The sequence below is a fragment of the Paramormyrops kingsleyae genome, chromosome 25 (genome assembly GCF_048594095.1).
Source record: "Paramormyrops kingsleyae isolate MSU_618 chromosome 25, PKINGS_0.4, whole genome shotgun sequence".
NCBI classification, from domain to species: Eukaryota; Metazoa; Chordata; class Actinopteri; order Osteoglossiformes; family Mormyridae; genus Paramormyrops; species Paramormyrops kingsleyae.
In genome coordinates, this window is record NC_132821.1 from 10,208,322 (window position 1) to 10,222,335 (window position 14,014).

The window sequence follows — 14,014 nt, forward strand, 5'->3', positions numbered from 1 at the left end:
GTCTGGGGAGACAGCCAGGGTTTGGCATTCTCCCATGACGGTGTTGGATGCCGGTAAGGGCAGTGGTTCTCGGACCTGAGCCCAGATTTTTAAGCGCTGCAGGTCCAGCAGTGGCTCAAACCGGTTCAGGAGGTCTTTTCCAATGAGAAGAGGGATGGATTCGAGTTGGGAAATGTATATGGGGTGCATCACGTTCATTGGGCCAATGGACAAGTTGAGTGGCATCACGTGTTCGATCCTGGTGCCTATTGGTGAATAAGCCTGCACGTCCCGGGAGCACTTCTTGGGCTGGAGGGTTTTGTTCTCCCAAGCCGCTAGGTGTTGCACCTGTAGGAAGAGGCTGGTAGACATGAGCGTGATGTCTGCTGCCGTGTCGATGAGGGCCTCCAAGGTGATCACATCCTCTAGGGTGAGGGATAGATACAGCTTCTTGGCAACCCCCCTTTCCACCAAGTCCCCCAGGAATCGCGGTGCAGGGGCCTGGACGGAGATTGGCGAGGTGTTGCCATCGTCGGGTTGGTGTTCCGAATCACGACACACCACAAGAACAACGCTGTCAGGCACAGGCGAGGGCTCATCTCCCTGGTCGGGTTCTGTGGTGGGGGCAGCAACATCAATTGTGACAACGAGGTGTGAGTCCGCAGCTTTTCCTATTGGAGGCAGGGCTTCTTCCCTGGTTATGATAGGAATGACTGGTGGGGTTCGAACGTTGCCTGGGGTTGAAGGCCAGGGCAATTCACGGGTATGGTCAGGTGCGGGTTCAGGTGACGGCTGGCTCTCTCGTCCTAGTCACTTGGGATCTTTCTCTCGAAAATTCCTGGGACTCTTGGGAGGATTCTGTTCGAAGAAGTCGCGCAGCATTTGAAGCAGGGCGGACTCCTCCTCTTTCTTGGACGGTTCCGGCTTTGCATCCCGTTCCAAATCCCTTGTTCCATCGGACTGGTTCCGTGGTAGGGTTCTTCGCGGTCTCGGGGGAGAGCCGGAGTTAGGACGCCGGTCTTCCGTCTTGCTCCACGAATCCCGTGCTTGTGGCTTGCCCTTGTTAAGGTGACGTCGTTTCTCCCACTGACCTGGCTGGGTCTTTGCCTGCTGAGGGCGTGAGCTGGGGTATCGCTCTCTGGGGCCCGTGACCTTCCAACCATGGTTACGGGTTGGAGCAGGGGGTTGAGAGTGGCCACCTTCTAAGGGTAGGCTGTGGTCTTGCGTCACCAGGTTCAGCACTGTGGTAGGCTTGGGTGGTTTCTCTGTTGTTGCTGCTCGTTGCTTGTTATAGGCCTTGATTGCCAAGTCTCGCAGCCGCTGGCTGGTCATGGTGTGGGGGCACGCCATGAGCCCGATGTGATGATTCACGGTGGGATGGAGATTCCGGAGGAAGAGAATCTTGAAGTTTACATCTTCTTCCATGCCTGGCTCATTTTTGGACCCGAAGTAGGCTCGCCGTAAGCGGTTGTAGTAGACTTGGGACGTTTCCTGTCTACTCTGTCTGACGTCGAGTGCCGTAGTAAGACCTTGTTCTGACTCTGGATCAGAGAATTCTCGAGTCAGTGCTTCATGTAGCAGCTTGGGGTCCATCTTGACTTGATCTGGCTGTCGATCCAAGAAGCTGCGGACCTCTAGGCTGGAGGTGATCCTGATGAGGTAGAGTCTATCTTCATGGGTCACATTGTCCAGCCTTTGGAGGTGGAAGTCAACATCTTGTAAGTAGGCATGTATGTCGTGGCCGCCCGTAGGGTCAGGGGTGAACTTGTTCACGTTCCGGGCTACCTTATCCAGCTCTTTGGTGGTGAGTCTGTGGTAGTGAGGGACTGGTCTTGGTAGGCTCGTGCCGTCTGGGGAGTCTCCCTTGAAATGGGCCCTCCAGGCGCTTGGTTCCTTGAAGTTGCTGGATAGGTGGGGTGGAGATTCCACCCTGTGAGTAGTTATGGGGGCCGAGTACAACTGCTTTCGGGGTGGCCGTGTGGCAGGAGGGGACCCTGGTGCTCTCGCTGGGTTGTACGGCGTTTCATATTCTGCCTTCGTTGCGCGCGCCCATTCGAGTTCTTGGCTCAACTGGTCAAGTTCCGTAGCATCAGCCTGGTGCTTCCTCTTAGCGTCACTGAGCTGTTCTCGGAGGTCCGTCACCTGGTGCCTGAGCTCGCGGACTTGCCTTTGGGCTTCTCCCCGATGGTCCTCCAGGGATTGGATTCGGTTGTTCCTTTCCTGGAGCTCTTTGTGGGCTCTATCCAACAGGGTTTCAACCTGGTTGAGTTTGGCCGTGAGGTCCTCTCGGGTGGCTTTGGCTTTCTGTTCTCGTTGATCAGCCTGAACTCGGAGCTCTTCCAGGGCCTGTTGAAGCTCTTCATTGAGTTTATGTGTGTCATCTTCTATGGTCTCCTCCCCCTCTGGGGATGGGGTCCTCTTTTGCTGGAGTTCTTGCTCCAACTTCTCGATGCGATCTTGTGCTTGGATAGCATCTTGATGACTCTCAGCCAGTAGTCTTCGGGTGTCTCCATCCCGTTGCTCGAGGATTTGCACCTGTTCCTGGAGGCGGGATGTTTCTTCTTCACCCATCATCAGCCTGGCTAGAAGCTTGTGTGCTAGGGAGCCGAGTACTTTGGTTAGCTCTTTGCTCCCGGGCTTCTGAGTAGGGGGCGTGGCCATGAGTTCAGCAATGTCCTCATCAATTTGGTCCATGCCTTTTCCCTGTATGAGCTCCGTGTGACCGGGCAGGAAATCGCCAGTCATGACGTCCAGCCAGGTGCCTAAGGCTTTCCATTGGTCCAGGGGGCTTTCTCTGTGGGCCATAGTGACTTGATTAACTGAAGGGTGACACTAGAGGTCTGTTGCTCTCAGACGGGTATGGGCTAGGCGGGTGGCCTGCTACCTGAAACTGAGGTGACAAATCAAAGAAAGGAAAAGAAAACAAATAGGACTAGGGCCCGTCAATGGGTAACAGGGCGGGTGTATTGAACCACGAAACTGGTTACCCAGACAAAATAAATAAAGAAAAGTTGTTCCCTGTGAGCGTCTGTGGTAGGAAGAAGAAACGACAGCTAAGTCTGGAAGGAGTCACACCACCGGCCGTGTGTGTGACTACTGATGGGCTGTCAAGAGAAAGAAGGGAAGTTGGGGGAACAAGGAGAATTTCCAGCGGCAATAGCAGTGGGACCGCGTTCAAAACCTGGCTTGCTGTTGCAGATCAGATTCAACCAGAAGAGGGAAAATTGGCAGGTTCTGTTCTGCTTGCCTTTATGCGGTGTGTCGCGGTGTTAAGCTATTTACTGGAGTGGAGGGGTTTGAATGCTGTCAGGTGTCTCTCCCGGACCAGGCACGTCCCACAGCTCAATCTTAGCCAAGCAGGCCCGAGCCCGGCTCCCACTCCCCCGATCCCCAGCAATGTCAACTTGGAAAGGGCGTGTTCTGTACGCACAACTGAGACAACCCAGGTGGGGCTCAGCTTATTGGGCGCACTGCCTGGCCCTGACTCGAACAAGAGACGGCGCAACGGCACTCGGGTGTCACCCAACCGATTGAGAGTCCAAGCTAGGGCTGTTCTCCTGAACTTTGCCCTAGACGAGGTCCTGCTCAAACTTGTAATGACCTCCCGAGATACCTGCCAACCTTGCCCTTAATGAGTCAGTGGGTGCAGCCCAGCTGGCGCGCTTTTGGGCATCCAATTGCTGAGAACTTCCCTTTCAGTTCTGACAAACTGTAAGATCGCAAGCAGTGACAGCAGCAACTCGGACAAGCTCCACCAATTAGAGCGGATGGTAAACACCCAGTACCGGAAAAGCTTGACTGATCACACTCAGAACCCCAACCGCTGCCTGAGGTGGTAGGGCAAGTAACTGATTTATTATTATTGATTTTATGTATTTAATTCAACCCTTGCATAAGTCCTTGTGTGGGGGAAGGGAGCAATTAAAATCATAAAATGTGAAAAGCCCAAATTAAAATGAAACAGGGAAAGTAAAAGTAAAATTAAATCAAATGAGATTCTAATTAATTTATCATAAACACAAGTTGATTGTGTAACAATTAACTAATTAGATGCCACCAAGTTACATAAAAGTAGTCCTATGGTTGACCTCTGCTCAGAGTACAATGCCGTTGGATCCAATTCAGTGTTTTCGGAGCTGACCACTAGAGGCGCAATTTAAATGGCGTAGCACTCCTATGGTTGACCCCTAGAGGCGCGATCCAAAATGGCGTTGTACTTCTATGGTTGACGCCTAGAGGCGCAATCCAAAATGGCGTGGTACTTCCAGGCCGGCCCACTAGAGGCTCTATGGGGTTTTACTCCCTCGGTGGGAGGCGTTTGTGACCCCTGCAGTGGCGTCGGGGCGAGAAGGGTCTGGCTGCAGACATCCACTGAGGCTCACGTCCACTGAGACGCAGGAAGTCCACTGAGCGCCCGGAAATGACGTCACGCATAAAGTTTGGTGGATACTTTCACGAGCATTAGCAGCGCGTCCATTGTTTAGCAAGACATTGGCGAAGGAAAGTAGAACGGTAAGTTCAGTTTTAATTGTTTATATATGTTCAGTTATTAGTTATTCAGGAAGGATGGTAACTTTGTTTGCTATGTTTAGAAGTGGAATGGTTTTTGTTCGTTATGTTTAGAACGGTTGGAATTGTTTTTTTGTTCGCTATTGTTTGGCTGCTATAAAACACAATTCGTGCTTAGGTTGTTGCTACATTAACTTAATAACTTATTTTCATGCGTGGATTACTCTGATCAGTTGAATGGTGTTTTCATGCAACTGAAATGCATATATACAGTAAATGTAAGTTAGCCAGACTCAAATCGCTGTGTTGCTTAATTGCATTCAAGTACTCTAACTCCTTCAAAAGCCCATAAATGCATACACAATCGTTTTCACGGTGCTTTGTTTTTCATTTTGACCAACAGATGCACAGGTCAATTTGTCGAAGGAATGCCGTGCCTCAGTTAGCAAGATGTGCTAACTGTTGCAATAGTTTCCATTGCCCTTTGTGCCCAGTAACGATGTTTAAACCGACAACGTTACTGCGAGCCCAGGTGCATTTAGATTCACACGCAAAGAATGGAATTTCATTCCAAGGTATGTAATCTATAGGAATTTCTGGTTTGTAAAATCATATTAACATAACTGGATTTTCCTAAACTCTGGTGTATGAAGTAGATATGTTCTCAGAACAGTGTTTATTTAACTACATCTTACTAACATTTAGCATTCCTTGGTACCCATTTGTGTTGTACCATTTCATGCATCGTATGTTTCTATTGGAAACAACTGTCCTTAGTATCATGCATTGTATTTTGCAGGATGTTCCAAAACAGATTGGATCTGTGGACTGTGGTGTGTTCATGTTGATGGTAAGAAGGACCACCTTGAATTGTCGGGTGTAACACTTGTGATATACTTTCAATTGATGTTTTTGTCAGTATGCACTCTGCATGGCCTTGGGGGAACCATTCCACTTTACTGCTGTAAGTACGTCATTAAGAAGATATTCTTTGCGACGCTGTAGAATGTTGCATAGTTATCTATACGAGAAAAAGGTGCCCTTTCTAACATTCTGAATGCATGGTTTTTGTCTTTTTATATTCAGTCTAACATGCAAAGGATAAGGAAATGGTGGTGCCTAACAGTGGTCTGGAAAAGTATGTATGGAAAGCATCGTGTTTTACATTGAGATGCATTCAGATGCAGAATCACGTGCCCTTTCTTTGCAGTGAAGGAGGTTTGTCAGATATAGAATAAGCTCAGCAGGGAGGTTTTTTAAGGTGATATTCCATTAATTCATCAGTGGTAGTGCATTCAGCTAATGGAGAGGTTTTGCATATATGGGTAATTCACCATTGATACATTGAGATATTGAAACATTATGTCTTGGTAGTGTAAATGATGTGTACTTGTACTACTCAGACATGGACTGAGGAAGACTGAGGAAGCTTCACACCTGCTGAAAGCAAACTTGGAGCCTCTCTCGAGGGTGAGACTGCTCTACAAAGTGTAATAGAATAGAATGCTAGTGGTGTGTGTGTGTGTGTGTGTCCCTCATTTTTCTTAGGTGGTTTCCTGTTGATTACCAGCTGCACCTGATTAACTTATTCGATCCCTGATATTCACTTCCAATGTCATATAGGAGTCGTGCATCATGAGGGACCTCTGCAGTGCCGTGTGCTGGATTCGCAAGAGGTCCTGGAGGGTCAAAGTGACAACAGGAATGATCCATTCATGTTTATTTTTAATAATAAGGAGGACATGGAAACCTTGCTCTCCAATTGCGTTGATAGGATGGGTCTTAAAATTCATGCCATGTTTACATAAGGAAAAATTTGTATTCTTTTTATTCTGTTCCATATACTTTTTTTTTTTGCACGTTTGTTCAAATTTATATATCAATACACTACAAGAAATGTTTGCCAAATTATCTATGTATAGTGATTTATTTATGTAACACTTACATTATCTTCGAATAACAGAAGTATGGAGTAAAGCTCTGCGAGAAGCATAATTCTGCAGTCTTTAAGGCTTCAATATAATACTCTGAGGGGGGAAAAAATCTGGTCACCATTGACAGTCACAATCAGGACTACAGGTGATATAATTTGATAAGTACACAATTTTATTAAATTTTAAGTTATGCAATTCTTAATTATATGTACAAACTACTTTTATAAATGTATAATTCAAATGTGATAAGCACAAACTATTTTTAAAATAATCTATGATTTAGTAATACAGTGGTCCCTCGTTAATCGCGGGAGTTACGTTCTAAAAATAACCCGCAATAGGCGAAATCCGCGAAATAGGATTCTTTAGAAATCGAATATTTTCGTAGTATGAGCATTGGAAACCTGTTTACGACCTTCTAAATACGGATTTTAACATTATTAGAGCCCTCTAGACATGGAATAACATCCTTTAGTCACCAATAGTTTATGACTGCTGGACAGGGAAGCAGGAACGGGGACACGAGGAGTCAGGATTGAAGGATTTATTTGGAATCACTCCACATGCGGGACAGGAACATGTAACATCAAAACGTCAACGACAGACCTGGGGTTATAGACACTGACAGAAACAGAATCAAATTGACTGAAAACAACTGGTCACAATCAGGGCTGCATATGTGGTTAATAAGGGGGCGTGGCACACAAGAGGATCGGACAGGTAGGTCATGAAAATTACACTCGTATTACCCAAAATATTAGAAAAAATAATAGAAAATAAATATTAGACATTATAATTGTTATTATTATACATCTAATTACGAAGAGCAAAGATGCTTCCGGTGCGTAGCGATGTATCATTTTCATTGTCTCGATCAACTTTTTAATCAATAGACAAAAAACCGCGATGGAGTGAAGCCGCGAAGTGGCGAGGGACGACTGTATATGCATACAAACAAGTGATAACTGCGAACCATTTTTAAATGAACTAAAAGTAAGATGTATAATAGAAGATATCTATGGCTGCGTCTCAGTGGATTAGTGATGCCACTTCCTGCGTGTCAGTGGACGTGATATCACTTCCTGCGTCTCAGTGGACATGAGTCTCAGTGGATCTGCAGCCAGACTCTATTGGTCGGGGCAGGCCTGCGGCCTTATCCGACCCAGATGTGATTACGGTGGCGTTCGTGGACGGCACTCGTAATCGAGGCGATCGCTAGACAATGCTGGTTTGCCAATGCTAGAAAATCGACCTTTAATGCAAGCACACTATGGTCTGCGCGGTGCGCGGCTTAAGACCTCTGAACCTTACTACGACAGCAAGGCGGCGCTTGCCTTTTGGCGACGGATCCAAGCAGCGAATGTGCTGTCGCGTCACGTCGCGAATGGTGCTTATACCACGGCGGGTTTTCTGCACCAGACTCCCGTTAAATAACACACACACCCTCCGGCTATTTGCCCGTGGTGGCGTTAAGCTCGCTCTTTCCTAAAGCAGGCACAAACGTATGAGTAAGAGGATAGTTAGCTACGCTATCGGTCTTAACTCAGGGAGTCTAAGCACAATGGAATTCAGGTTAGATCCTCGTAACAAAAATTCCTATTGGCTAATTTAGAGATCTCTGGCAGGATGTTAGAGACGGAGAACCTCGTCCGAATCTATCCTGGAAACAACGCACTATACCTGAGAATCTCGTCAGATATAGGATAAGCGTTTACTGCAGTTAAGAAAACGAAACCTAAAATAAAATGCTTAAATAAAACGCAAAATTTAAACAAACTACTACTAGTAAGGCACAGTAGGGAACCCGCGTAGTTCCGTTCTGATGCCTTTGACTGCGGTTCGCTCAATCGTCAACCAATGCAATCCGTTAACAGTAATGCCTATTCGACTGTCTGCTTGTAAAAGTTTAAATTTTGTGCTCACAATAAGTTTAAATCGGTACCCGCAATTCTCCACCAATTATGTAGGAATTGAACAGCTCAAATGGGGATGGTTTCCCACCAATGTTCAGGGGAATTGATTATGAATTAATTAATTATTAATTCATACACAATTAAATAGGGAATATTAGGTTTGAGTTGTTGTTCCGATATCACAGTCTTTATATTAGTCCCACTTGGTAAAGATCTGGATGATTTAAGTCCAGAATGTGAATGGAATTCATTCGTTGGTATCACTACTCAGTCTAAAGATAGCTGCCCGTCCACCGGGTTAGCTTCTTTCTGTAACCTAGCGACTCAGCTCTTGGCCAAAGAGAGAGTCTCGCGATACTTGAGGACGCGAGTGGGACTTCAAAGCTCAGTAACGGGATTCAGACCAATAAAGTGACTTATTGTAAGCACAGAGAGGGAGATTTAAAATGTGAACAGCATGCGTTTATTCTACTACTACACTAAAACAGGACCAACATTAAACATAACATAATACATACAAACACAATAACGAAATTACGGAAAATGGATTTACAGTAGGAAACAGTGATCAGCTTTGATTAAATACTGTTCTGCAACGGCAAGCCTAGGATCTAAACAGGCAACCCAGATTTCAGTGTAAATCAGCCGGTACTAGTTGCTTATTAGAGAGTTGTCGGTGAGTTTACGTGATTGCAGCGGGGATCAGCTTTGTCTTTTGTTGAAACTCGCGGCGAAGAGGCTTCGTAGTTTCGATGGTAGATTTAATCTTCTCCGCGCGTAGTTTCTCCCGCAGTCTTGGATTGGAGGCTTTACGTTTTCTTCTCCTTTTTCGATGACGTTTTTCGATGACTTCTTCTCCTCCTCCTCCTCCTGATTCTCTGGGTGTGAGGTTTTTATGCCCCATGGGTCCCATGAATATTCATGACCCAGGGTCCAACTCATACCCAATGAGAATTGGTACCTGGATCCGAGGGGCCGGTTGCAGGCTCCCCGAATGGCACCATAGATTTATGGTGGTCTTTTGCCAAATTTTGTGCTGATTTTAATTCAGTAATTTAGCTTTGGATAGGTTCAATTGTGTAGTAATCCGTCCCCGGATTCATATTCGGACATAATTTAGGATGACATTGATACCAAACATGATATTCCACCTTTGATCCAAACCTTTGCTAATTTTCATTGATTAATTTATAATTCCTCTTATGAGGTGCATGCTTATTATTGCCATCAATGTACAGAATACATGGCTAGGTGGCATACCTCACAGCTGTGACAAGTTCAGGTATATTTTACTGAAGCTGTACCCCATTGCATACAGTGTGTCCTAATTAAGGATGGCTTGGGTAACTTTCTTTACTTCAGTAAAAGAACAGGGTTGATTATACATTGCCAAATTATAAAATGTAGCAAATCGGGCTATTAAAAAGGGGTTCAGTACACAAGTTTTCACATACATTGCATAGTCTCTTTCAGACAAAGGGAGGCAGGAAAAGAGCGCGAATCTCTGATTTACGACTGTAAGGCATAGATAAGCAACCGCATTTCTACCCCTTCCCCCCCCCCTTTTGGTGAGGGGTGGGGGCCTTCCTTAGTTCTATTAACTAAATAACTATGTGCTCAAACATTTCTACCTATTTGGTTACACCACTTAAACTCATTTCCCCTATTCTCTGAGAGAGGTGTGAGCACGTGGTTGGATAACCCCAGTGTTTACCTATCTGTGCATATTAATATATATATATATATATATGTATATAATTGTCCAAGTGGCAAAGATACAATGGGACATTCATAAGAAAAATAAAAGACAATTGTGACTGACACATACACATCCACCAAGTTTACAGTAATGATGCCAACTAATAGTGAGGATAACACACAATCAAATACACAATAGATGGCATATGATTTTAGCTTTGTCCCACTCCAGAGAGATGCAGGATCTCCCCCCCTTTCCACTATCTGGGTCCTCCGTTTGAGGGCCATAAACATTGGAATGCGGGCTCCGGCTTCCTGGAGAGGGGCCCTGGGTCAAAGAGGTACGGAGGGAGATCTTGGCATGGCCGACTCACTCCCTCAGCGGCCATAAAATACTGGCTGTGGGGCCTGCGTGATCCTACACCGTCTACCCCAAAACGCAAGCCAGAACCACCTTTATGTCCCCTATCGCCAGGAGCCGACCCATAGTTTCCTCCTCAAATGCTTTTATCCATTTTCCGGCCCCTTCTGCCAGAACTGGGAGTCTGAGAATCAGGCCCTCCAGATCTTGTCCTGCCCACGGCACATACTGTGTCTGTGCTCCGTTCACCCTCAGCGGAAGCATCGGAGTGTACCTTCGGAGTGGGCTTCACAGCCCTCCTGCTTCTCACTATTCTATGATCTGCATTATCTTCCTCTACTCCTTCCTCACTCTCTGTTTCTGTCTCCTTCTCCTGAAACTGACTCCATGCTTTAGATGGAGGGTTAGGGGTGTCCAGCAGATGCACCAGCCCTTCTGCATTACTACCACTTGCTCCGTACCCCACCTTTATCTCACTCCCTTGTTTCTCAGGCCCACATGCCTGGCCTTCTGTTCTTCTCTCACTCCCTCGCAGTCCTTCCTGCACTGCCTGCCGCAGCAATGCACTCACTTCCCTGTATCCATCTAAACAACTTGCCGTTCCGTTCTGCTCCCTACTTCCTTCATCCTTCTGTGTCACCTCACCTCTGACCTCTACCTTCCCCTCTATTACTGGAAACTGACCCTTGTATGAAGGAGGGGGGGGCTTCCACTAACGGACACTGACTTTGATATGACAGTGGCCATATTTCTTCCTGTCTCATCTCTTCTTTCTCACCCCCCTTCTTCTCATTTATTGCCTTTCTCATGGCTTTCTGCTCCCTTCTCCAGGCCTCTCCCTTTGCTTTAAATAACCTCAGTACCTCCAGTTCCTCACTCCTTTTCTTTTTACGCCTTTCTGTGTTCTTATTAGCCTTATGATACTTTATCAGAGTCTCCATCTCCTCACACACTGCCACATCCCATGTGCCCCCTTTAGGCCACTTAGTTACCAGGGCCTTTGTTCTATTCCCCCACTTTTTAGACATCTTTTCTATCCTCGCTTTAAGCAGGGGGTGCTCTCTCCCCAACTGCTGTACTGGTGTTTCTGCTGCCTTTACCGGGGCCTGCATTTTAATGCTTTTCTGCACTCTACTGTCACTTGAACTGTTTTCCTGTCTAAAAATTAACAGAGTTCCTCACAGTCAACCCATGCTCTATTCTTCTTCTTTTTTTTTTTTTTTTGAATTCTATTCCCTGACTGTAGCTACTTCACCTTGATGTGTGGCTCTAAATTATTTATTATTATTTTTATTATTATTTATTTTCTACTTATTTCCTCTCCTAACTAAAATCCCTAACACTGCACCCAATTATCTACGGGCACACATATACTAAAACCTCTTGTCTATAAACTGTTATTTTTCTCACAAAGATGTGCTTTAATACCCTTTATCTCTAAACTTAGTCTCTATAATCCATAAAATCTATTAATCACAATATTTTATTCAAATACATTATTTTAAGATTTATCAAAGTTCTAAATTTACCAACCCGCACTTCCACTACTGTCAATGACGTTTTATGGAAATGCACAAATGCTCTATGTATACCCCTGCTAACTTGATCTCTTCTACTTTGTACTTATTTCTGCTTTATACATCTTTACTTGCAACTTATCCGTTGAACGTATACGTGGGCTTCCCCCGATTTAGCCCAAAACTGCGTACGTAATTACTTTCCCCACTTCTGCATGAAATACTGTAAGCGCTCGCTCTCTGGCGTGCTGCTTCGTCCCTCTGCCTAGCATGCTCTCTCTCCGTTTTCCACAATAGCTCTCCCAATGAGCGCCTGTCTCCTATCTGTTGTCCAGCACCCCGGACCACTGCTCACATACGCCCCCAGGCGTCAGCTACCTCCTTATCCTTATCTCCTTCACCACTTGCCCCTTCTATAGCTTCCTTCACCACCTGGATCTGCTTTACTAGTGGCTTCCACACTGCATTTTCCGGGGGCTCCCATCCCCCGTCATCTAGCTCCCAATCAAACTCGCGGTCCATTTTTAATCAGTCCTGACTGTTTTAATTCCTCGTCTAGCAGCCCTTCTGCCTCCGGATGTGGGTTCAGCCACCCACACTCAGTACACCTCCTTATCCTAGTCGAATGTCCTACTAACAAACACCACCAATACATAAATCAACAACTTCTAAAATAATAAGACTATATTCAAAGCAGCTTACTGTTGTGTCCCCCCTGAACAGGGCACGTCCCACAAGCTCAATCCCAGTCAAACAGGCCCGCTCCCAGCCGAAACCCCCCCGATCTCCAGCAATGTCAACTTGGAAGGGGGTGTTCTGTGAGAACTCCCCTTCGGTTCTGACAAACTGTAAGACCGCAAGCAGTGACAGCAGAGCCACGGGCAAGTTCAACCAACAGAGAGCAAGCGATACGCACCCAGGACAGGAAGAACCCACAACACTGCTCACACACAAACCAGTACAACTGCACCCAAGCTGGTGCTTTGATTCACCCCTTCTTTTTTTTTTTTTTTTTTTAGTTAGAGAGGGGGACCTTATTCCCTCCTCCCAATCTAGAATTCGGGGTCCTGAATTCCCTGGGTCTCCCACCCAGCTTTTCTACCGCTCGTAAAATTCTATTTCCCTGCGGGGGTTCCCGTACCCTCCGCTCCTTATAATTCTATTTCCCTGCGGGGGTTCCCGTACCCTCCGCTCCTTATAATTCTATTTCCCTGCGGGGGTTCCCGTACCCTCCGCTCCTTATAATTCTATTTCCCTGCGGGGGTTCCCGTACCCTCCGCTCCTTATAATTCTATTTCCCTGCGGGGGTTCCCGTACCCTCTGCTCCTTAAAATTCTATTTCCCTGCGGGGTCCCGTACCCTCTGCTCCTTAAAATTCTATTTCCCTGCGGGGTCCCGTACCCTCTGTTCCTTAAAATTCTATTTCCCTGTGGGGGTCCCGTACCCTCCGCTCCTTAAGGTTCTATCTCTCTGCGCACGATACCTAGACACAATGCATACACAACACATAGACAACACAGTATACTGTATAAACACAGTGCGTGCAACCTCTCCTCCATCTTAATTTACCAACGGGCCCCTGGACACTTCAAACTGCTCAATTTGGCATATCCAATGTGCAGATTTTGATATAACAGGCTCTGCTTACCTCTTCTGGTTGGGCCCTGCAGTTCTCTGTGTCCAAGTAGGCCGCGTCACCACTTAGCCGAATCCTGCGAATCTCCTGGGGATCCCGGACGAGCCCCCAAATTGTTGGAGCACGGCGTCTCCACCGGGTCCGTGGATGAGAAGAGATTCACAGCTGACACGGGGAGAAGTTGCAAATCACCGGTTTATTGTCTGACAGATTGCAATCCGGGAGCGGCCGTCTGACATACATTCAGCATGTACAGGAGGAGGCTCTGCCATATGTATCAGTTGTATCCCTTTTAAAGCCCTTTGGGCATCCCCCCCCTTTCTCGGTACCTTCCGTGTACGTGACAACCACATGTATGGTTCCAGCCGGCTCGTACTGTTCTTGGCCTTCTGGAAGGCTAAAAGATAAGTAGGGGCCGCTGATATTCTCTGTCGCCCCCCCTATCTGTTCCGATTAGGTAGCCTTGC

The 14,014-nt window shown here is 46.5% G+C and overlaps 1 long non-coding RNA gene across 2 annotated transcripts; it reads left to right on the forward strand.

The window, feature by feature from the left end:
- The first annotated feature begins 4,330 nt into the window (after nucleotides 1–4,330).
- LOC140582822 (uncharacterized) lies at nucleotides 4,331–6,384 on the forward strand. Of its 2 annotated transcripts, XR_011985599.1 has the most exons (5): nucleotides 4,331–4,491; nucleotides 4,892–5,063; nucleotides 5,288–5,452; nucleotides 5,575–5,958; nucleotides 6,112–6,384. It is a non-coding gene; the product is annotated as an uncharacterized lncRNA (long non-coding RNA). The 2 variants fall into 2 exon arrangements; XR_011985598.1 differs by having other exon boundaries at nucleotides 5,288–5,958; nucleotides 6,112–6,383.
- The last annotated feature ends 7,630 nt before the right edge of the window (nucleotides 6,385–14,014 follow it).